Here is a 25628-nt window from a genome sequence, read left to right as displayed (position 1 = left end):
TTTTTCTATTGGACGTGTACAAAATACACTGGCGCGCCCGATCGAGGGTTAAATCTTCTAATACCGTATCCATGTCTCTCACCCACAATCAACAACAATATTTAGGTTATGTTTTTAATGTCGCGATAACAGACTACCTATTAACCTACAACCTACAACATAAAAAACGGGTGGAATCTCCAATCTCCATTCCAATCTCTGGAAGCTCAAATCCGGAACCGACTCCAACGAAACAACGAAGGTGTAAAAGACTACATCATTGATATTCAAACAATGATCAGAAGACATGGTGAATTTAATCACCAAGAAGAACTAAACAGGATATACACCAATATGAACCCGAAATACAAGTTGTATATAAAGAGGCAAGACGTATCGTCAACACAGGACATCATCAGACTAGCGGAAGAATATGATATGGTCCAAAAAGAAATATATAACAGAAACAATACAAGGTGTGACTGGACACAGGCAAATAGTCGTAATAACAAAATACAGAATTTCGACAGACAGACTTGTTGTTGGAGATGCGGCCGCAGAGGCCACAATAGAAGAAACTGCAGAGCTATCGCTGTACTCTTTTGCAGCCATTGCGGAACCCGAGGAACAACTTCCAATAACTGCCAATGTAGAAGCCGACCGGAAAACTCCAACAGGACAACAGGACAAGAAGGAAGCAACCCAGTCAGCATTTAGAGTCCTCCCTAACAACCTCCAGCTACGCACACTATACAGATCAACGACCCCACACAACGATAACGTTCAGCAACGGTAAAAAGTTAAGAGCACTAATAGACACAGGAGCCCAAAATTCGTTTATAGGACAAAAAGGTAAAAAAATATTGGAAAAATGTGGAACAAAAAGCAACAGAAAAGCTTTAAAGATCACGCTGGCAGATGAAAAAACCAGCAACACAGAAATCTGTTTTACAGCAAAATGTTCCATAGACAACGTTTGGAGAAAAGCCAAGCTACATTTTTTACCAAAACTAGCTTCAGAAGTAGTACTGGGAATGCATGAAATAACAAGATGGGGCCTTGATTTATCAAACATGTTAAATAGAAATCGCGTAAGAAGGAGAGAACAATACCCAACCAGGACAGAACACGGATCCAGATCGTACAATGCAGACAATAACCGAATACCGACCAATTCCAGGGTCAACGAAACACCAACCGCAAGATATCCGCTCCAAAAGAGAAGCAAAATATATAACAAAACGACCTACCGACTACCGACCGATACCGCGGTCGAAGACCAGACCGAAAATATACCGACTCCCGACCGATACCGCGGTCGACAACCAGACCGAAGATATACCGAACTACCGACCGATACCGCGGCCGACGACCAGACCGAAGATATTCCGTCATACATACCGGAATTCACGAACAGTCCGAAACGAGAGCAGCTCGACATCAGTACTACACTAAACAATACCGAAAAAAAAAAACAATTACAGGAATTGTTACTAACAGAATTGGAGAAATTTAAACAAATTAAAGGAACAACACATCTAACCGAACATACAATAAAACTCAAACATAATACACCGATCAAACAAAGATACAGGCCCCGAAACCCGGCAATGCAGAAGATCATAAACGATGAGATAGATAAGATGCTAGAAGAGAACGTGATAGAAAAATCTAATAGCCCGTACAGTTCCCCCATCGTCCTAGTAAAAAAGAAGGATAACAACGGATACAGATTTTGCATCGATTTTAGGAAAATCAACGACATCTCAGAAAAAGATGCCTACCCATTACCGTACATCAATCATATCCTAGAAAAGTTAAAATCTGCAAAATATTTTACCACGTTAGATCTAAAAAATGGATATTGGCAAGTACCACTTTCCGAAGCAAGCAAACCCTTGACCGCTTTCATAGCACCAGGGAAAGGACTATTTCAGTTCAAAGTACTTCCATTCGGATTACACGCCGCCTCCGCTACTTTTCAACGATTACTAGATACAATAATCGGCCCAGAAATGGAACCACATGCATTCGCCTATTTAGACGACATAATAGTACTGGGGAAAACGTTCGAGGAACATATGGAAAACTTAAAAGAAGTACTTCACAGACTACAGCAGGCCAAACTACGAATTAATATAGACAAATGTAAATTCTGCAAAGAAGAGATAAATTATTTAGGCCATGTAGTAAACAAAACGGGAATAAAAGTAGACGACAACAAGACAAAAGCTATAGTCGAATATCCCGCGCCAAAAACTGTTAAACAACTACGCCGATTTTTGGGCATCATCTCATGGTATAGGAGATTTATAAAAGATTTTTCACGAACTACAGCCCCTTTAACAAAGCTACTAAAGAAAAAACAACATTGGACTTGGGACAGAGACCAAGAGGAAGCATTTAACAAAATAAAATTACTACTGACACAAGCTCCAATACTGATCTGCCCGGACTTCCAGAAAAGATTTTTTTACAATCGGACGCTTCGAACCACGGTTTAGGAGTAGCTTTAGTACAAACAAACGACGAAGGACAGGAACAAGTCATCGCTTACGCAAGTCGAACCCTAACAAATGCCGAAAAAAATTACAGCGTGACAGAAAAAGAACTACTAGCGATCATCTTCGGTGTAGAAAAGATGAAACCCTACATCGAAGGATACCCATTTTCAATTATCACAGATCATCAAAGTCTACGATACTTACAAACAATGGAAAACCCTACAGGTAGAATAGCTAGATGGGCAATGCTGCTGCAACAATTTGACTTCGATGTCATTTACAGAAAGGGCTCCCAGAACGTCCTGGCCGACGCGCTCTCTAGAGAACCAGTAGATCTGGTTTGCATAATAAACGTAGAAGATGTAGAACCCGACGAATGGTACAAGAAAGCTTTAAATAAAATCCAGACAAATCCGCAACTATTTCCAGACTACTCTATCAAAGATTGACTTCTCTATCGACACTTCTGGGACAAATACGATTTAAAAGAGACAGAGGTATCCAACCCCTGGAAACTATGCATCCCAAATCACAAGAGACAACAACTCCTGGCAGAAAACCACGAGCAACCGACCGCAAGACATCTAGGAATAGCCAAAACAATAACCCGCCTAGCTAGAAAATACTACTGGCCAGGGATGTTTAAAGACGCCGCAAAGTTCGTCAGGAACTGCAAGAACTGTCAGAAATTTAAGCCGCAACAAAGCTTAACTCCAGGCCGCATGCAATCTACACAAATTCCTCCACATCCATGGCACACCGTTTCAACCGACATCATAGGACCCCTTCCAACATCCAGCAAAGGAAACAAATATATAATGACATTCCAGGACACCTTTTCAAAATGGGTCGAAGCCATACCGATCAGAACAGCAACGGCAAAATCAGTCTGTCAGAACTTAAAAGATAAAATCATTATGAGATTCGGATCACCCAAAGAGCTAATATCAGACAACGCAAGAACATACGATAACAGGGAAGTACGAAAGTTGCTAGACGAATTCCAGATTTCTAAAAGAAACATTCCGCCATATTCACCCCAGAATAATCCAGTAGAAAGAACAAAGAGAGTAATCAAAACAATGATAGCTCAGTTCTGCGATAATAACCATAAGAAATGGGACACGAGCCTTCCAGAACTACTATTCGCATATAATACAGCTAAACACGATTCAACGGGTTTCTCCCCAGCCTTCCTGAACTTTGGACACGAACTAGAAATTCCAAGTAAAGTCGTAAAAACCCCAAACGACACACAACATACTGATCAAAACATAAAATGGCATAAACTACAAGAAACATTCGAACTAGTACGTACAAACCTGGCAAAAGCTTTTACAACTCAAAGCCATTACTACAACTTACGACGAAGAGAGTGGAAACCCACAATAAACGACAAAGTCATGAAAAGGGAATACCAACTCTCAAATGCCGCCAAAAATTTTAACGCCAAATTAGCACCGAAATTTTCAGGCCCATATACTATAACAAAAGTGCGTTCTAATGTAATATTCAAATTAAAACACGACGATAAAAACCGTACAATAACCGATTTACCGATTTCCCTACTCCTTAATCAGTCCAAGCACTTACAGTCAACACCAAGTAGTGACAGTATATTTTAATACAGTTTACCAGTAACCTTCAAATATAATGTCAGACACGTTAGAAATATATTACAGTGACATAGAAATGGACGGCACATTTACGCCGCCACCATACACCGTTCCAGAATTAATATCACCATTGGGGAACACACCAAAACCTAACACCCCGGGCAAAGGCTGCGAGCCCCTGATAAAGGCTATTTCCAAATTTAAAAACCTTTTCGATGAACCAACCATGGGCATCACAAAAATTCAGAAAGTCCAGTCAATTCCAGTGTCAATCCCGCTGCTCTCACTAATTCCGCCGCAGCATAAAGGAAAAAAATACAGACTGAGACTCCCGAACCGGGTGCTGAGGATAAAAACCAATAATTGAAGCCCCACGAAGGAAGACGTTTTTTTTTAAGAGAGAGGAAGACGATTTTTTTTTAAGAAGACGATATTTATTTTTTTTTTAGGGCGGACATTTTTTATTTCGATGAATTGTAAATTTTTTTTAGGGTAACCAAGTACCTGGCAAGGAATAAAAATAAAAAAATTTTGTTCCAAAATTTTTTTTTTCAGGAAGAGGGGGTGTAACGATAAGTCCAAGCCATCACCGTTAAACCAGCGTGCGCGCGAACCAACCCATGAAGTAGGAATGTATCGACAGTAGAAAGGGCAAAACTAATTACCAAGCTCCGCTATATAAACCGCAACATTTCCTCATAGAGAGAGAATCGACAGGTGTTGACTGAAGGTTCTCTTCTTCCCTACCCCGGCTTGTGGACGTGTTGAGTTCACAAGTTGTTCCGTCCCATACCGCCGTTACCCGAAGAGCGTGTTGAGCTCTTCACTACCCGTACTCTGAAGCAGTCGTGTTGAGACTGTCGAGGAGTGTCCTATTAACCCGAATCACTTAAGGAACGTGTTGAGTTCCTTTCCTTTCTTTGTACCTATCGTCCGCTGTTATTGAATCGATACAACGTTCCCGTAAAATTTCAAATACACACTCGCTTGCCGATAAGACTAATTTTATATGACAAGGTCAAACTTAATTTGAATAAATAGGCCAGGTACTGAGAAGACTAAACCAAATTGTAAATATATACATAAGATTTTTGTCAATTTAATTTAAGGAAGACAATAAAGTTTTATTTTTATTTTGAACTCTGTCTCTGACTGTCTAAAAGCTACCCGGATAGTGACTCCCACGAGAGGACATCACAATATAAAAGGAACATTTTTATTCTCGAGAGAGGAAGAGAGAGAAAATATATCTTATGTCTCTCTGTTACTCATTATCTTACATATGTAATGGTTTCACAGATTCACTCCCGTGCAAATTTCCAACGCCGACCATGCGTATAGAAGTATAACTTCAATAATAGACTACAATAAACACAATATATCGTCCAGATAACTTCTTATTCGTTAATTCATTTGGCATATAAATATTTTACATTTTATCTCTCAGATAAGCTTATTCATGTTAGTTTGTAGTTCAGGTTTCATTTCATTCCTAGTTGGCGCTAAAAGTTTAAATCTAAACTAACATAAAGCTTTAAATTATTTTGCTTTTTACCTTCAAATTGCAGTAACTAATGTAATCGCAGTGTACTCATGCGCTTGTGTACATACATTGTTTGTATTTCCAGTACCTTTTAGTTCAGTGACAACGATCACGCAGGCAAGAGGGTACGTACAAATAATTTTTTGAAGTTGTGAAATTTGAGCGATTTGTCGTATACGACGCCACGTTGTTATTTACGTGAAAAATATATTTTTATTAGGTAATTTTTTTATTTTATTATTTTACTAAAAACTAAGAGATATTTTGTATTTGACTAGGTAAATACCAATACAACCCTAACATGAACAATCTTTATAAAAGAAAGTGGCATTTAACTCATGACAAACTTGAGAAAGAACTACAGACCTATTAGTTTGCTCTCCCATACATACAAACTATTCATGAAGATAATAACAAAACGGCTTGTGAACAAACTGGATAGTTACCAACCTTTTGAACAGGCTGGAAAAGTGTACAGAGTATAACAAGCCTATCTTTCTTATATTAGTAGATTATGAAAAGGCGTTTGATACTATAGATAATCATAAAATGCTTCGAGCATTGGCTGACTGCCGCATTGACTACCGATATATCGCCTTGAATAAAAGTATTTACGAAACTAATACAGCTTGTGTCATGTTGTGATATGTTCAAGCAAATGGAACGAGAGGATAACATGGGAATTCATATAAATGGGGAAGATCTGAACCACCTAAGATTTGCCGATGACATCGTTTTAATATCTGATAGAGTTGATAAAGCTACAAAAATGTTGCACACGCCCTATAAAGTGTCAAAAACAATTGGTCTTAAAAGTAACACCTCAAAGACAAAATTTATGACCAACCATGTAGTCAGCGGTAAAATTCTGATTGAGATCCATAGCATCGACCAAGTAATAGCTTATTAGACAAATATCTGGGGCATGAGATTCGCTTAGGCCGAGATAATCAGACAACTGAAATACACAGAAGGATAGGTCTCACATGGGCTGCCTTTGGTAGATTGAATAACATTTTCAAGTCTATTGTCCCAGTTTGTTTAAAAAGAAAGGTTTTTAACCAGTGCGGTTTACCGGTTCTTACATATGGTGCAGAAACACTGACTCTGACAAAAAGAACAATAGAAAAAAAAAGGAGTTACACAACGCGCTATGGAATGATCAATATTAGGTATTACCATCAGAGATAAAGTACCAAACCTAGAAATAAGAAGAAGAACAGGAGTCACAGATGCAGTTGAAAAAATAGCTGTGGCTAAATGGGCTTGGGCCGGACATGTTGCTAGACTAACGGATGATAGATGGACCAGAAAGATTCTCTGGAATGGAATGGCGACCAAGGCAAGAGGTATATCGAAGCAGAGGACGACCACCGACTAGATGGACGGAGGATATCAAGCGCATCACCACAAACTGGATGCAAGAAGCTCAAGATAGAAATAGGTGGAAAATTTTACGGGAGGCCTACGTTTAGCAGTGCACAAATATAGGCTTATTGATGAATGATGATGATGAACTTGAGATGTTGCTTTTGGACGACACTGACGATGGTGACATATGTATTAAGAGCGAGGAAAGTGAGACTGCGGATTTAAAGTAAACTGAAGATCATGTGGAAGATGAATTTGATGCACGTAATTCAGAAATTTTGGCAGAAGAAGCGGTAGAAAGTCCACAACCAATTACAAGTAAAGATAGTCCGCAACATAATACAACAATTTATTCAAAGAACGATCACAAATAGTACCTAAAACCTTTTCATTCTACGAATACAAGAACATCTCGGCACAATTTAATTACTCACCTTCCTGGACCAAAAGGAGCAGCTCAAAATAAAAAGAATATGGACAAATTGTGCCAGTAATTTTTTACAGACGATCTATTAGAAATTGTTGTGACGTACATAAATTGTGAAATAGACATTAAAAAAGCTCGCTTTCGCTCTGAGCAACGTTATCTTCAACCACCAAACCTCGTTGAAATTCGCGCTTTATTAGGATTGCTTTATCTCAGTGGTGTCTTGAAATCATTAAATCTTACGACTAACGATTTATGGTCTAAGCAGTTTGGTCCACCTGTTTTTAGAGCTACGATGTACAAAAATCGTTTTGAATTTTTAATATCATGCCTTAGGTTTGATGATAAAACCACAAGATTTACGAGAAAGGCCAAAGACAAATTTTCTGCTGTTAGAGAAGTTTGAGACATCTTCGAGGGCCGGTGTAGATAGATGTACATCCCGTCCGAATATGTTACCATTAATGAAAGTTTGTTAGGCTTTAGAGGTAGATGTCCATTTAAAATGTACATTCCTAATAAACCTGACAAATATGGGCTCAAAATAGTAACAATGTGTGATGCCAAGACATATTACATGCGTTCAGCCAAGCCTTACGTGGGAAAAGTGATCCGTTGTTCACAATATTCAATTCCAACACAATATGTTCTGCATCTTACATAGTACAAGTGATATATACGGAACCAATAGAAATTGCACCATGGATAACTGGTTAACTTTGTATCAAGTATCAGAAGGATTAAGAGAAAAAGACCTTACTGTAGTGGGAACGCTTAGAAAAAAACAAGCCAGCAATACCACGACAACTAATTGAAACAAAAGAAAAACAACTTTCATCATCTCTATTTGCTTTTGATGAGAAAAACACTTTAGTGTCATCCGTTTAAAAAAAAAAAAAAAAAAAATAAAAACGTCACTCGTTTATCGTCTATGCATACCCAAGATGATGTAAATGAAGAATCGAAAAAGCCAGAGATAATCTTGTTCTACAATAGTACAAAAGGTGGTGTAGATACGTTTGATCAACTATGCCATTTAACAACAGTCGCCAGAAAAACTTGCAGATGGCCATTGCGAATTTTCTATGGCATGTTGGATATTGCAGGAGTCAACAGTTACGTCATCTTATATACTAAAACGCTAAGCCCTTTTCTTGTCCACCACTTTACTCAAAAACCATATTAGATAATTAAAATATTTTTTCGGAATATTATTAGTATTACGTATGAGATTGTCAAGATATACTTTTGGTACAAAAATTCACTTCCAGTTTTGAGATGACCGGAAGTTAAAATTTACTTTAAGTTTTAGACCCCACAATGTAATAAAAATTTCATTTAAAAAACTCGATGTCGAGTTGGTCCGCTAGTACATAAACTAAATGTTAATAAACCACTGGAGTACACAGAAAACTGGAAATGGACATCAATAATACCCAGTTTGGATTCCGAAATGGACTTGCAACAAGAGAGGCGTTGTTTGCACTGAACGTTATGTCTCAAAGATGTCTTGACATAAATCAAGATGTATTCATGTGTTTCATAGATTACAACAAGGCCTTTGATAAAGTGCGGCATGATCACCTAATCAGACTCCTGACAGAAAAGAATTTAGATAAACGAGACATCCGACTAATAGCAAATATGTACTACAATCAGAAAGCAGTAGTGAGAGTAGAGAATAATACCACTGAAGAAATCGAAATAAAGCGAGGTGTGAGACAAGGGTGTATACTGTCACCAACCCTGTTTAATCTCTATTCCGAAGACGTAATGAATAGAACACTCTCTGAGCAATCCGTAGGTATTAAAATAAATGGTGTTAGATTAAACAATCTGAGATTTGCCGACGACACCGTTCTGATCGCAGAAACACTTGAAGAGCTACAGACATTGGTGAATAAGATAGCAGACTACAGCGAAGAATATGGACTATCTTTGAACATAAGGAAAACTAAATTTATGGTAATATCGAGATCAACACAAAATGTCCAAAATTTATATTTACACAATGAAATTATCGATCGAGTTAGCAAATACAAATATTTAGGCACTTTTATAAATGAAGACAACGATAGCTCAGCAGAAATCAAAATAAGAATAGAAAAAGCCAGATCCATATTCACTAAAATGAAGAGAGTGTTCTGCGGAAGAGATTTGAGCCTTGAAATGAAACTTCGCCTGATGAGATGTTACGTACTTTCTGTGCTGTTCTACGGAATGGAGTCATGGACGTTGAAAAAGATTGATACCAAAAAATTAGAGGCATTTGAACTGTGGATGTATCGCAGAATCCTGAGAATATCATGGACCGAGAGAGTCACAAATGTCGAGGTCTTGAGAAGAAGGAATAAAGAAAAGGAAGTCATATTTACGATCAAAAAACGAAAACTGCAATACTTGGGACACATTACAAGAGGCGAAAGATATGAACTGCTTCGAATAATTATAAGGGAAAATAGCAGGAAAAAGGTCCATAGGAAGAAGACGAAACTCCTGGCTAAAGAATCTACGGGAATGGTATAGCTGTAGCAGCAACGAATTGTTTCGGTCAGCAGTTTTGAAAATACGTATAGCCCTGATGATCGCCAACCTTCGGAACGAAGATGGCACTTGAAGAAGAAGAATAAACCACTGTCTCGATCAAACTTTCTAAAGGAGCCGTCGTTCATTTTGGTTAAAGATTGTTTAAAAGAACGAATGTATAATAATCACTTGCCAAGACAAATCTGCAGCAGTATCAAAGACATTTTAAATTGTAAAGATGAAGAAATAATAGAACAAAAGCCCCAAGGTTCAATGGGCCGCTGTGAAAATGGTCTGCGGCGAACACCGCCTGTGCATTTGCAGTGACTACAAGAAAATTTACTTTTTGTTTATAAAACTGTATCCTTTGGTTTGTTATGTTTATGTGTCATTACATATAAAAAAATTGTTCAGTTGTTGCATTTTGTCAAAAAACTACCGTCAATATTTTTTTATACTTTTATCCGGTTTACAACCAAAAATAAAAACACTTTATTTAAAAAATAATGTACTTTTGTTATGCTTTAAGGCCAGTTCTTTTAACCAGTTCATATACGACGCCACGTTGTTCGTATGGTAACCCTACTTTCACGTTGTTGTTCTAGGGTTAAAATTGCAGTAAGTTCCCAATATCATTAAATTTATTAATATGTAATTAATATTACTAGTATTATAAATAAACGTATCGTTTCGATAACAAAATATGATTGACTCAGATTTCTTTCCTAGGTAGCGTAATTACCCTACCGGATAAACAGTATTAGGGTCTACCTAGTCTTTTATTTGGATATATATTTAAATTAGATATGCCACAAAAAAGTAGTTTTAGAAATTTGCGGAAATATACCATAATATTTTTTGAAAACGAATATTCTCTGTTCCTGGCCTGGTGAAAAGAAAATCAACAACAAATTAATTTTGCTGGGATGCACGATGATAATTATGTCAGGACGGGTTATAGCATAATAAGGATTAAATCAATGAGGGAATGGGACACATGGATTTTATTCTGGTCAAAGCTCTCAGAGTATACACGACTGGTTTAAAATGACATGACGAGATAAATGCTACGCGACTTGAACCAGGGATGTTCACGTAGATTTATTGGCCGGCTAAGAGGAATGGTCGCCTAGAGTTCCTGTCAGGAAACTATAATTATATCGGGGATGAGTTCGAACGCATTTGCTTAATACAAAATAAGGTATTGCAATATTATGTAATGGTGTGTTATAAAGATTTGTAAAAATTCAGATCTAAAGTAAAAACCATAAATAAAAATATAAATGTATTCTACAAAAATATAAAACTATAAAAAATACAAAAGCTCTTATATCTAGTTCTTCTTCTTCTTTCAGTACCCTGTCCGATTATCGAACGGTGGCGATCATATTGGCAAGAATAACTTTGTATGCGGCAGCTCTAATAAATTAGCGGTGTTCTCTTGATACTATTGTCGGAGATTTCGGAGCCAGAATATTCTTCTTCGGCCTGAGCTTCTCCTTCCGGTGATCTTACCATGTATTATGAGGTTTAGACGGTTATACCTCTCTGGATGTCTCATTACATGACCGAAATATTGAGTATTTATCGTTTTTGTTATTCCTGCGCTTTTGTTTAGTCGATGCAAAAATATTTCATTTCTTATTCGATCAATCCAACTTATCCACAATACTCGTTGATATGTTAATAAATCCACATCTCAAAGGCCTACAACTTTTTTATTTATATCTCTTTAAGGGTCCAGCTCTCCATACCATACAGCAATGTGGAGAACATGTAGCAGCGTATTAGTCTGTTTTTAAGGTTTAACGTAATAATTGTGTTAATTAGAATTTTCTTTAAGTTATAAAAGGTGGCTCTTTTCAATGCGTATTCTTATTTGTTTATTTAAAACCCAGTTATCGTTAATGTTTGCGCCCAAATAAATAATATTGTGGACTCCTTCTAACCCTATTCCATACGCTCTGATGTTCGTTGGTTGTAACTCCGTTTTGCTGACAACCATAAGTTTTGTCTTAGAAGTATTAAGTTTTAGTCCATATTCCATAAGACATAGTCCATAAGACAATAAGTACCGTGTCGTCTGCATTTCTGAGATTGTTGGCATTAATTCCGTTGATTTTAATGCCTGTATTTTCAACTAAGGCTTCTTTGGAAATAAATTCGGAGTAGATAATAAAAAGTACAGGCGATAGAGGTTCCAAACAAGCCTACGACTCAATTAATAGGAACAAGTTATATCAAATATTGCAGAGCTTTAATATCCCCCAAAAATACATGTACTGTTACCCGACTGGTAAAAACAACAATGGATTCGTCAAAAGCAACGGTCATAGTCCAAAATGAGCTCACTGTAAACTTTATAATAGACCAAAAATTAAAGCAAGGAGACGGGTTGGCACCGACACTATTCAAACTGACCTTGAAATATTTATGTGATAAGACAGCTCAATATAGAAAGAGGTAATCTAACAAATAAATCAATACAGATTGCCGCCCATGCCGATGATATCAGCATCATGTCTCGCAGAACAGAAGAGGCGGCAGAAATATATTCACAATTAAAAACAAAGACAAAAGAGACCGGACTAGGAATAAATATTCAAAAGACAAAAAAGTTAACACAGGCAAGAGCTAGGGAAAACAGACGCACAGTTGAATTAGATGACGATATTGAAACGGTAGAAAGGTTGACATATTTAGGAGTTGCATTTAACACGGACGGAACAAAAGAACCAGAAATCCAAAGAAGAATATTAAGGGAAACAAAGCTTATTTTTCACTCGATAATGTGTTTCGCTCCAAAAACACCCACTGGAGATCGAAAATCAGGGTCTACAAAACTATTATCAGAGCAATAGTATGTTATGCATGCGAGACATTGGTGATGACAGAAGAGACAAAAAGAAAACTGGAGGTCTTCGAAAGAAGAGTCCTAAGAAAGATATTGGACCTATTAACGAAAACGGAATATGGAGACCCAGGTACAAATATGAACTCTATCAACTGTTCAAAGAAACACCGATCTCAGAATTCGTTAAACTTTAGAGACTTCGCTGGGCTGGTCATGTAGTAAGAATGGAGACAGAAAGATTGCCGAAAAGAGCCCTAGATAGTAAAATGCAGAGCGCAAGACCAAAAGGAAAGCCACGGAAAAGATGGGAGGATGAAGTGGCAGCGGACGCGCAAAATTTGCTAGACGTGAGAACCTGAAGAAGATTGGCGCGGGACCGACAAGGTTGGAGGCATAGTTTGGAGGGGGCCAAGGTCCGATTTGGGCTGTAGTGCCCTTGGAGAGAGAGAGAGAGGCAATAAAATATATCCTTGCCTCACTCTACGTCGTCTTTCCACTGCTTCCGTCGTGTCGTGTCCAATTCAGTACAAATTCTTGACAATACGGGGGGGTCTCAGTCATCAATTCCCACCTGTTGCAAGACACCTATAAGTTTGTTATGGTTTACTCGGTCAAAAGCCTTTTCGAAGTCGATAAAACACATATATACCGATTCTTCGATATCTCTACATCTTTGAACCATGACTTGCAAACTGAAGAGTGCTTCTCTGGTTCCAAGGTTGTTTCAGAAACCAAATTGTGTTTCCCTTAGTTTTACTTTTATTTTGTTGTAAATTCTCGAGTGCAGTATTCTTAGAAACATTTTCAGTACATGACTCATCAGACTGAGTGCGATGATAGCTACATTGTTTGGTATTTATTTTGTTCGGTATCATTACAAATGTTGACAGTAGTCAGTCTGTTGGCATATGTCCTGTTTCGTATATTTTATTGAAGAGATTTAGAAGAGAATCTTTACCCTTATCGTTGAGTAGTTTAATTATTTCGCTTGGAATTTGATCTGGACCGGTTGCTTTCCTATGATTTGATAGATTTATAGCTCTTTCCATTTCATCGAGTGTTATGTTTGGACCAGTCGATATATTTTCGTATTTTCGATTTGAATTTCTGTTCTATCGTCATCAAACAGCTCCTCAATATATTCTTTCCACCTCTCTAATCTGTTTTGTTTATTTCCTTGTTTATCAAGTAAACTACTTGCAGTTGATCTATATGTTCCAGTTATTTCTTTCATCTTTTAGTTCATATTAAACGTGTCATTTTTTTTGCAGTTCTTCTATTTCAAGGCATTTGTTGCTGTACTATTTTTTTTTACATCCCGGATTTTCCTTTATGAATGTTATTGTATTCTTTAGTGTTTTTATTTTTCTGTTTTCGTCTGCTTTTCATTAGTCCCAATATATATTTCATCAGTCATCCATCGCTGCTTGCACGTATTAATAGTTTTATACTTTTTAGTTGTTTCTTGCATGATGGTTTTGACATGATTTTAGTGGTCTTCGACGTTATGTGATTCTTCCGATTTTTCGAACTTCTTTTTTATCTCGTGTGAATTTCATGACTAATATTTCGACTACAGTCAGTGTTTATTCGGTTACTCGGTTGTTGACGTTTTACTTTTTTAAGTTTGAGTTTTATGTCACTGATTAATAAGTTATTTTATTGAATTTCGGTACCTTTCGGTGATATATAATCGATCTCATTTCTTATGATCTTCTCTTTAGTATCTGCGGAGGACTTCCAAGTATATAAACGACGCTTAAGTAGTTTGAAGAATGTATTTGTCACATATAGATTGTTCTCTACGCAGAATTCTACAAAACGGTCTCTCCTGTCATTACGTTGTCCAAGTCCAAAATTCCCTACAATGTTGTCTTGTCTACCTTTTCCTATATTGGCATTAAAGTCCCCCATTATTATTGTAATGCCTTTGTTTTCAGCTGACTCATTACCTTCTTTATATCATCATAAAAATTCTCTATGTCATCTTCACTACCGCTGGCTATGGGCGCATAAACTTGGACCAGATTTATATCTACTGGTTTTGAGTTTAATTGCATCACTATGACTTTGTCCGAAATGTAACTTATAGATTTAATACAGCAAGAGACCTCTTTATGTACAATGTATGCGACGCCATTCCGGTGGTTAGTGCCTTCGTATCCGGAATATAATACATCGTGGTTGTCTATGCTACATTTATCAGTCCCCGGCCACCGCATTTCGCTTACCACAAGAACTGGTATATTAAGCCTTATCATCTCACATATGGTGTTTTGTATCTTACCGGGCCCGTAGAGACTTCTCACATCCATGTGCCCATTCTGATACCGGATTTTCTTCTTATTTATTTTCCATTATCACAGAGATTTCGCTTGATAACGGCCTGGGAAGCCCTGTGTGCTTGTCTTCTCCTGCCATATCTTGGTGTTCGAGGACCATGATCAGTATAACTTTTCTTATCATATGATAGTGCCATTATAATTGAACTAGGGAATAATAATGGGGTGGTTTTCCAATGCCTTCCCCATCGCAGTATCACAACCATTTAAACTGCTCCAGCCGTGCTTGTAATAGTCAAGTTTCAAGTCGATCCAGGATTATTTCCTCTGCGCCTTGAGCTGGTACTGATGATCGCTGCTGCCCTTCATCACATATAGTGATTCTATATAATCCCTAAAATTAAATTATTGCCACTTCCGCCATCCATACCGTACCGAAGGAATTCTTCCCCGACATGGCTGTCGTTGTGGACTTCATCCGTGACTCTGGATAAGGGACCCTAAGCAGGTACTAGTTTCTTGGGTCATAAAACACCGGGAATCTGCAAAAGGGCAAGGAGTGATTCATTTTCCCTGATAGGACTATCCAGATGTAGATAGTCCATTGAAATGTTACATTTTTAGGCCTAAGCGTGCATTTCTTGAAGGACTTAATTATATTTTTTTGATGTGATGTAAGAGTAAGTATAAGCTTACGTTTAAGTTTGTTAGGTCATTACTCTTGTCCGCCAATCCCTACCTTAGAAAAAGGGGTGCAAAGAAAGAATGTTCGCGCTTTATCTCGTAAACTAGCCACTTTACAGAAAATGATATCAAATATTGTGTGTAGCAAATTAAATTGTTTACAACTCTATTTTTATTTCTTTTGATCGTGTTATAGAAAATAAAAAAGTTATAAACAAAAATAACTAAAAAAATTTGAATAAATTTTCTTTTGAGACATTTTTCTAGTTATTTTAACCCATTAACGGCCGAGATAATAGACAAAATAGACAAAGAGACCTTTGACAATTTGTTTATTAGATTCCCCGTGACTCCCGTGAATTCAACATTTAAAATATCTACTTATGAATATTAATAACACAATTATTTACATTCATATTGGTAGGAATATTAACAGAAGTGGCAGTATTGAAATTAGTGTTAGACGTGTCAGTACTTTTACTATTTTTTAAGATATTAACTTGGTTGTGGCCATTTTCAAGCTGTGAAGCTATGTGAATTTTATTTCTTAAAGCATTTTCTACGTATCCTTCTGTTACATTAGCTGATTTCCATCCTCCGTGTATTTTCAAGTTGGTCATAGTACCACCACTATCAGCCAGTAAAGTGGCTGAGCTCCTTCGTAGACACTGCCCAGTGTATTCTTTGGGATGAGGTAATTTACGAAATTCAGCAATAGTGAAGGCGATTTTTCTAAAAGTTTAAATAGGTTGTATAGTACAACTTCCATTTTTGTAATATACAAATAATCTATGATGCTCTTCTTCTTCATGTACCATCTCCTTTCAGAACGTTGGTTACCATCATAGCTATCTTAATTTTATTCACTGCCGCCCTAAGCAGCATGCTTGTATCAACGCCATACCAATTTCGCAAGTCTTTCAACCATGAGGTTCTTCTTCGTCCTGGACTGCGTTTGCCTGCTATTTCTATTTTCATAATATTTTGTAGCAACCTATATTTGGGACCTCTCATTACATGTCCGAAATACTCCAGCTTTCTCTGCTTGATGCTTTTTATGATCTCAGTAGTCTTGCTAAGACGTTATAGTATTGTGGAGTTTCGAATCTTCTCCACCCAGAAAACTTTTCAAATTCTTCTATAGCACCACATTTCGAAACCCTCAAGGCGATTTAGATTGATTTTATTCACAGTCCAGGACTCGACACTATAAAGTAGGACCGAGAACACCTAGCAGCGGAGTAGTAGCAACGACACTATCAAGTAGTGTTTGCAGATCTTCTTGACTAGAGGCTAGGAGTACTGTATCGTCCGCATATCGCAATTTATTGATGACTTTACCGTTCACAAGTATTCCTTCTTGTTTTTCAGAAAGTGCTTTTCTAAAAATTCTTACAGGTTAAACGTTGAAAAGCAAAGGTGACAAGAGGCGTCCCTGCCGCACTCCTCTTTTAATATTAAGAGCCTATGATTCCACACCATCTACTTAAACTGATGTTGTTTGATTTCAATATAAAATTGCAATTATTCGAACATCTCTGCCATCCAAACCAATGTCTTTTAGAGCTTCAATCAATATAGAGTGCTTAACATGATCAAATGCCTTTTATAAGTCAATAAAACAACAGTATATGTCTACAGATATATCTCGACATCTTTGAGCAAGCACGTTCATTCCAAACAGTGCCTCCCTCATTCCAAACCCTTTACGGAAACCAAACTGTGTGTCATCTAGGTATTCCTCGCATTTATTGTAGATACGACCACGTTCACTCGACGTGTCATGTCAAATATTTTCTGTATAAAGAAATGTTATTTTCTCCAATAACCACAAAGGTTCTTTCCGTGTTCGTTTTAGAATTAGGAAGTTTACTAACATGGTTATCTTATCTTCTAGATCATCTAAACTCATTTTACAAAGCTCCTCACGACAACAAGCGCCTGCCAAACCAATTATTAATGCAACCTAAAATTTACAAACAAGAATATAATAAAAAAGCGAAATTAGATTTAATTATATAACCTTTGCTATTAAGTGGATATTATCTTTAGTTTCTGATAAAAATTTATCTATTTCTTCTTTATTCAATACTTTCTTTTTTTTTGGTTTATAGCCTATGAAAAGTAATAACTTTTGGATAGCGGCTTATATCTATATTATTTTTAATGTTAAGTGTGGACTTAAGCATCGATTAATTGTTCCAAAGGCTTGATGGCTTCAACACATTAGATTTTTCCATTAGATATGCAAGAATGGTATCTTCATTTATAGAAATGTTCGTCCCAAACCCTTTTTTTCAGTGCGTCATAATTGATCGAATTATCTCTAACGCATTAAACTAGAAGAGACAGAAAAAAACGTGAGTATGTGATTATTATACATAGAACTTAAAAAATTATGTATCGTTCACGGGTATTTGCATAATAAAGCGAATTTTACTTATGGATGTATAATTGGTTGGAGGTTAGAGTACGCTAAATAGATATCCAATCAATGATGCGCATAAATATAATTTGACGCAGATGGCCTCGATCGTGACAGTATTTTAACAATATCAACTAATAAAATGATATTTGTCATTCCAGGTTAGATTGCACTCCATGCGGGTTGTAAAAATGGATTCATTGATAATTGCAGTCTGATTTTCAAAAGTGAAAAAAAAATGGAGATCATCATGATTCCATGAATGCAGAAAATTTTAAAATATGGTTTGAATATCAACTTTTTCCAAATTTAGAACCGTCGTTAGGAATTATGGACAATGCACCTTACCACTCCAGTTTAGTGGAAAAAATACCAAATTCAAGTTGGACTAAAGACGCTTTAGTAGAATGGTTAAAAGGGAGACATATACGTGTTTCAACAACCATGATGAAACTTAAATTATTAAAGATGGTAAAAAAACATTTACCAGATATAGTTTTCTAATACGTATTAAGAGATATTTAATAAATGAGATTATGTTTGTTTTATTCTACAGATTAGATGTACTGGCACTTCAATATGGTCATACAGTATTGAGCTACCCTCCATATCATTGCCAGTTTAACCCAATTAAGAATGTTTGGTCAGATTCTGATATTATGATGCAACAATAAGTACTGTATAAATGTATGTATAGATGTAAATAAAAGTACTGTATTAAGTATTTGGAAAGAAGCATTAGAACAGGTAATTCAAGCGTACTAAAATTCGTAGATAACAATTGGAAAATAATTGTGGTTAAATTTAAGGTTACACCAGAAAAACTGAAGGAATATGTAAGACATGCAGAAGATATCATAAATGAATACTGAGAGACAGCCAAAAAAACTGACGCCAGCCACATATCTCTTGTAATCATTGATTTTGAATCGGATTGTGGATTATTTAAAATATAATATTCATTTTTGTTATTCATAAAAAAGAAAGGTAAACTTACGTTCGGTATCTTGTTTTTTAACTAAACTCCATTAACACTATTTTAACTGCATACCGAAACTGGTAGATTAACGCAAAAATCAACTGCTTCACTATTTAAACTATTTACATTGTTTTTTTTTTAACTAAACCTTATAACACTCTTTAATTTGCACACCAAATCTGGTACAATAACTCAAAAATCAACTGCTTCACTATTTAAACTATTTCCACTATTTAATGATAAATCTTCACAAAATTAAACTATTGACTGTCACAGAAACTTATCGTAAAATTACTTATCTGAATATGACCGATTTCAATCGATGCTATTTTATCATAGGAATGTTTGCCTTGATGCCTTGCAATTGCCAGTAAAATTTTTTTATCTCGCAGTCAACTTTTAAAAAATTCTAGGAGAAGGCGGTATGTTAAATAAACAAACGTTCCAATTTCATAGTGTTTGTAATAAATAATAATAAATCCATAAATAAATCTTATCTAATTAAGTACTTTCCTTGGGTTGTATACAATAGGAATTATGACAAACTGCCGTTCCAATACAATGCGCAATAAAAATTTATATACAGGACGGAACCTCTAATATGTAAATTAAAAAAAAAATTGAATTGTTAAAGTTTTTATTCCATACTTCAAAAAAAATAACCTTGTAACATTAAGACAATTACGATCTTGTAACTGTCAGATTTAACTAAAATGTTATGCAATAATTCTCGAAATTCTTAAAATCCCATATGACGTCAAAATTAGTGACGCACTGAAAGACCGGTTTGGGACAGACTGTATGTACATTTTTATGATTGATTCATTTTTGAAATAAATCGTAGACCAATTCATACCTCTTTCTTGACTTTACCGGCAATAATTTATAAATAGCGGCTTTACCAGTTTCCCTAATCTCATCTGGAATCAGTTCGGCTTCACTTTCACTGCTGATTTCCATTTCTTGGAATTGAAAACCGAAAAACTGAGCGAAAACACACGAATCTTAAATGACAAGCATGGTCATAATAAAACACAAAGTTGATGTTATTGTCAAAGCCGTTAGCTAGCTACCCAAAAATTGTCCCAAAAGTGAAAAAATTAGTCCCAAAAGTAACTACTTTCGGTACGAGTTGTGTAAAATGTTACTTTCGGAAAAGTTTTATTTTCGGGACGGCTGCAGAAAAAAAAAAATTCTTATGATAAGGAAAACAGTTGGGCTTCATTATTTTTCATTTAATATAATTATGTACTATAGTCCATATAGTTTTACCAATCTCTTAGATAAAAAAAATACAAAAAAAAACAATAAGAACAATAATTCAAATAAGCTAATACACAATTGCATTAAATTTCTATTGTTTATAAGTATATCTACTTCTTGACAAAAACAATTCTAAACACAGCTTTAACTCACTTAGCCTTGCAAAACTAATTACACCGGAGTACACTTCAACTTAGCCTACCGATGCATTATACGTTCTTACACTTAAACCTAATTATGAGGAGGATACTCCACCGCAAGTATATCAAATATTTCTCATCCCAACGCAGGTTAAAGCCGTACTTAAAACTTTTGTTGTAAATAGATATTTTTGGTTAAAAATGTTATTTATAACTACTATAGTGTAGGTATTTTGTTGAGATCTCAACTAAAGCCATACAATTTCTTTCTAATTAACAAAATTTATTTCTCTAATGACCTAATTAAGTTTGTAATAAGAGAATGCTGAGCTGAGTTTAGCCATGAGTACTATTTGCATCCTAGTCCGAGTCTACCTTTAATCTTGTGTCATTTCAATTTCTTTAAATTTAAGAACTTTGAAAAAACTGTATTCTTTCTTTATCCCGCTGTCTAGAGATTACTTTGATGGCTCTGAATATACATGTATGTGTACTTAAAAGATCTCTTTCTTAATAAATTAGGTTTGTGTTAGAAAAGATATTGTTCCCATGGACACGTGCACCATGCACGTGTCCATGGGAACTCTTTCTGAAACTACTTCATTCATGCGTTAAATTTACATAACCACTCTTAAAATTTTATTAGTTTTGGTTTACAATTAAAGCTAAAAATGGTAAAATATTCTCATGGGAACAGCACCACCTCTTTTTTAATTAGCTTTGGCGAACTTGTAAAAAAGCAGAACCCAATTTCATTTGGAGCGTGGAACGAGAGAGGCACTGTTTGGAATAAACGTACTTGCTCAAAGATGTTGAGATATATCTCTAGACATATACTGTTGTTTTATTGACTTCCAAAAGACATTTGATTGTGTTAAGCTTTCTATATTGATCGAAGCTCTAAAAGACATTCGCTTGGACGGCAGAGATGTTCGAATAATTGAAAATTTATATTGGAATCAAACAATATCAGTTTTAGTAGATCGTGTGGAATCACATGCTCTTAATATTAAAAGAGGAGTACGGCAGGGATGCCTCTTGTCACCCCCGCTTTTCAACGGTTACTCCGAAAGAATTTTCAGAAAAGCACTTTCTGAAAAACAAGAAGGAATACTACTGAACGCTGAAGTCATTAATAATTTGCGATATGCTGACGATACAGTACTTCTCGCTTCTAGTCAAGAAGATCTGCAAACACTACTTGATAGTGTCGTTGAGAGTAGTAGGAAGGCAGATCTGGATCTGAACATACAGAAAACCAAAATACTCGTAATAAGTAAACAGCATATAAAACCGTCTATATATGTAAATAATGCCAAACTTGAGCAAGTTGATAAAATCGTTTACGTTGGAGAGCAAACAAATTGTAGCGCAGAATGTCACGGCGAAATTAGATCTAGGAGAGAGCAGGCTAGAGCGGCCTTTAGAAGGATGTCCAAGGTATTATGTAACAGAGACTTAAAATTGGCATTGAGGATCCGCCTACTTCGCTGCTACGTGTTCTCGGTCTTACTTTATGGTGTCGAGTCCTGGACTGAATAAAATCGATCTAAATCTCCTTGAGGCTTTCGAAATATGGTGGCTATAGAAGAATTTTAAGAGTTTCCTGGGTGGAGAAGATTCGAAACTCCGCAATGCTAGAACGTCTCAGCAAGACTACTGAGATCATAATAAGCATCAAGCAGAGAAAGCCGGAGTATTTCGGACATGTAATGAGAGGTCCCATATATAGGTTGCTAGAAAATATCATGCAAGGAAAAATAGCAGTCAAACGCAGTCCAGGACGAAGAAGAATCTCATGGTTGGAGAACTTGCGAGATCGGTATGGTGTTGATACAAGCATGCTATTTAGGGTGGCAGTGAATAAAATTAAGATAGCCATGATGGTAACCAACTTTCTGAAAGGACATGGTACATGAAGAAGAAGAATTTCAGTTGTCAGTTCATCTTTAGCCGACTATCAAGATGCATTTTGACATAAATGTTTCCGTTGTTTTAAATTTAGTGCTGAAACCTAAGCCGAAGCTTTAATGAATTTATTTCAAATTACGTAGAGAGAAACAGTGCTAGATTCGGCGTGATTACGGAAGTTCGGCAGGATCTTTTTAGTGTTCCGCATAACGTCTCTCTAGCCCACTTTGTTGCTTAAGATCTTGAGATAACTAACTCCGTATTTTATAAGAAGTTCGGTGGACGAGATAAAAAATCAGCAGCCCAAAGTTGGAAGAGTACTGAGATTAGAAGATGGTCCTCGATCTTTGCTGTATGTGGTGACCAGGAGGTCGTATACAGACAGGGCAAGCTACGAGGATATATAATGTGCTCTAATTAACTATGACATCAAGAATTTGGCCTTACCCAAGATCGACCATGCACTAGAAAATCTGGATTGGAAGATTGTCAGAAGCATGTTTGAAGTGATCTTCCGAAAAACGGGCATACGAATTACTGTGTGTTGCATTAATCCGAAGATAGCATGTGCTTCAAAAACAGTAGACTGTTATTTTTTCTGAGGGGTTCATGCAGAGCTGGAAAGTCCTGTAGATTTTGCCATCCTGGGTCTACATATAGAGTTGCTGATCGGGACGCTCAGATCTAAGAGGAGAACAGTGTACCGAATGTGCTTATTTCGACGTTGCCATATAGCGGTTGCATCTCGAGACGAGATCTGTGTTCGGGAACCTTCCGGATGAAAGATCGACGCGCTAATGTAAGTGAATAGAGGTGGACTATTTCAGAATATTCTAGTACATAATAACTTGTATATAAGTAGCGCTGATATTAGCTAAGTTTAGTGGATAAGATATAATTGAGCAGTAAACTTATAAATTAATATATTTATATAAATTAGAACTGCTAGTTTGATTGCATGTACTCTATGCTCAGAAGACACTTCGATCGTTAACAGATATATAAATCCCTCAGGTCTCGGTGTATAATTAAAACTATTTTTCTCAATGCCTAGTAATGCCAGCAGAGCGTTGAATCTTTTGCTGTTCATGAAATGCGAAATAGTTTCTTTTCAGACTTTTACCTATTTTGACAATCACGTTTCAGCAGCAAACAGCTCACGTCAGATCGTTATCTTTCGTGAAATAATTTTAAGCTTCTTCGGAACTTTATTTATTTCGGAAGAATATTTTAACGGCAAAGTGCTACTTCAACTTGTTCACTTTATATCTATAACCAGCAAATTTCTAAGTTTGGAAAGCTTCTTCGTTGACGAAGTCTCAACGTTCAGTAATTTTGGATTTGGTCAGAAATAAAACGCAGAATTTCGTTAAAACCGGCTACTAAGCCAAAATAGGTCTTGCTCGGTCAAGATTAAGAACTACGTGTCCTCGGATTAAAGGATACGCTGCTTTTATGTATTTTCTAATTGCATGTGCGCAGTGATCTTCTGGCGGAAGGCCAATACAATCAAAGATATTAAGTTTGTTGTAATTGGCCAGAGTAACAATTTTCGAATAAGTCTACGAAGTTTTCGAATAAGAAACAAATTTCAAAGAATAAGTTGGGTGGATAGAGTCACGAATGTAGAGGTGTTGAGGAGAATGCGAAATGATAAAGAGGTTTTAAACACAATTTAAGTCAGAAAACTGCAATATCTGGGACATAATATCATGAGGGGCGAGCGTTATAACTTGAAAATTAATAATACAAGGAAGAATACAGGATAGAAGGAGTCGCGGAAGAAGACGCATCTCCTGGTTAAACAATTTGAGAGCTTGGTTTAACTGCAATCCTGCTGACTCCTTTAGAGCAGCGGTATCGAAAGTGCGAATTGCCCTGATGATTGCCAATCTTCTTAGAGGAGATGGCACATGAAGAAAAAGAAGAACAATTTTCGCTGTGATTGATTGGTCCACTCTGGCGACTATTAGGTTCTGCATATCTGCTGCAGTTGTCATCTTACGTGTGTGGTTTTATAAAATTCCACTTAAAAAGAAAAAACAGAAAAATATAAAGGCCAAAAAAACTCATTATTCTTGTATTTTATGCTTATGTATTGTTAGATAAATTATATTAATCTGTTACTAAATCTGATTACAAACAAAAAGAACAAAATATTTATACTTCTCAAGCCAGGTAGAACTTAATGCTAAAAAATTTGCCAAAGTGAACCATGTACTGCAATCACTGATAAGAGAGCGTTATAAATGTAAAAAAACTTATTCATATACATATTCTTTTTAATAGGTCTAAGCATTTTTATACTTTATAGGATATTATAACTTGAGTACTACACGTAAGCGTCTTTCTTCCCCGGATGTTGGGTTTCCTGAGTAATAAATTTAGCTATCATAACTTACTGTCTACTCTGTTGCTGAAGAAGCTTTTTACAAGTGTAGAAAAATGTCAAGATAGACCCAGAAGCGGATCATTCAAAGGAAAATAAGCAAAAAAAGTACCCTGCTTGTGACACTCGTCCGGCCAGGCAAACGACAGTTGTTTTAAGTAATATGGACCTGGTTAATAAAAACCTATATGTTTCCTGCAGTCGATTTTTTGGACTTAATTAGTTATTAACAAATTAAGGTCAAAAAACGAAAAATTTTTGCTTTTTTCGTCTATCAGCAAAAAGTGAAGCATTTTAAACAAATTTTAGAAGAGAAGAATTTTATAAGTCATATAAATACCTTTAAAATGGCGTTTTCTCAATGTTTCCATCCTTATTTGTTGCTTAGGAGGTTGCAAAATAAGTCAACAATTTCGGTTTTTTATAAATGTTAATAACTTTTTTGAAAATAAACTTATAACATTTATATTTCATGAAATGCTGTGTCTTGTAGTGCTTAAAATATGGTCAGTTTCAAAGTGATTGGTCATATAGTTTAAAGGATATTCTATTTGTTTATCCTAAATTAATTTTTTTTGCAACAATCTAAGTCAGAAAATTATAACGTTTTAGTAATTGTAAGGGTAGTTTTTGGAAGAAGGAGACTTGTTCTATTATTTACATTAAAAAAAAATTTGGAAAATTAATTTTAAATATTGCAAAATTATTTTGCAAAAACATGTCGATTTTTTGCTT

The sequence above is a fragment of the Diabrotica undecimpunctata genome, chromosome 9 (assembly GCF_040954645.1).
Source record: "Diabrotica undecimpunctata isolate CICGRU chromosome 9, icDiaUnde3, whole genome shotgun sequence".
NCBI classification, from domain to species: domain Eukaryota; kingdom Metazoa; phylum Arthropoda; class Insecta; order Coleoptera; family Chrysomelidae; genus Diabrotica; species Diabrotica undecimpunctata.
This window is presented reverse-complemented; position numbering follows the sequence as displayed.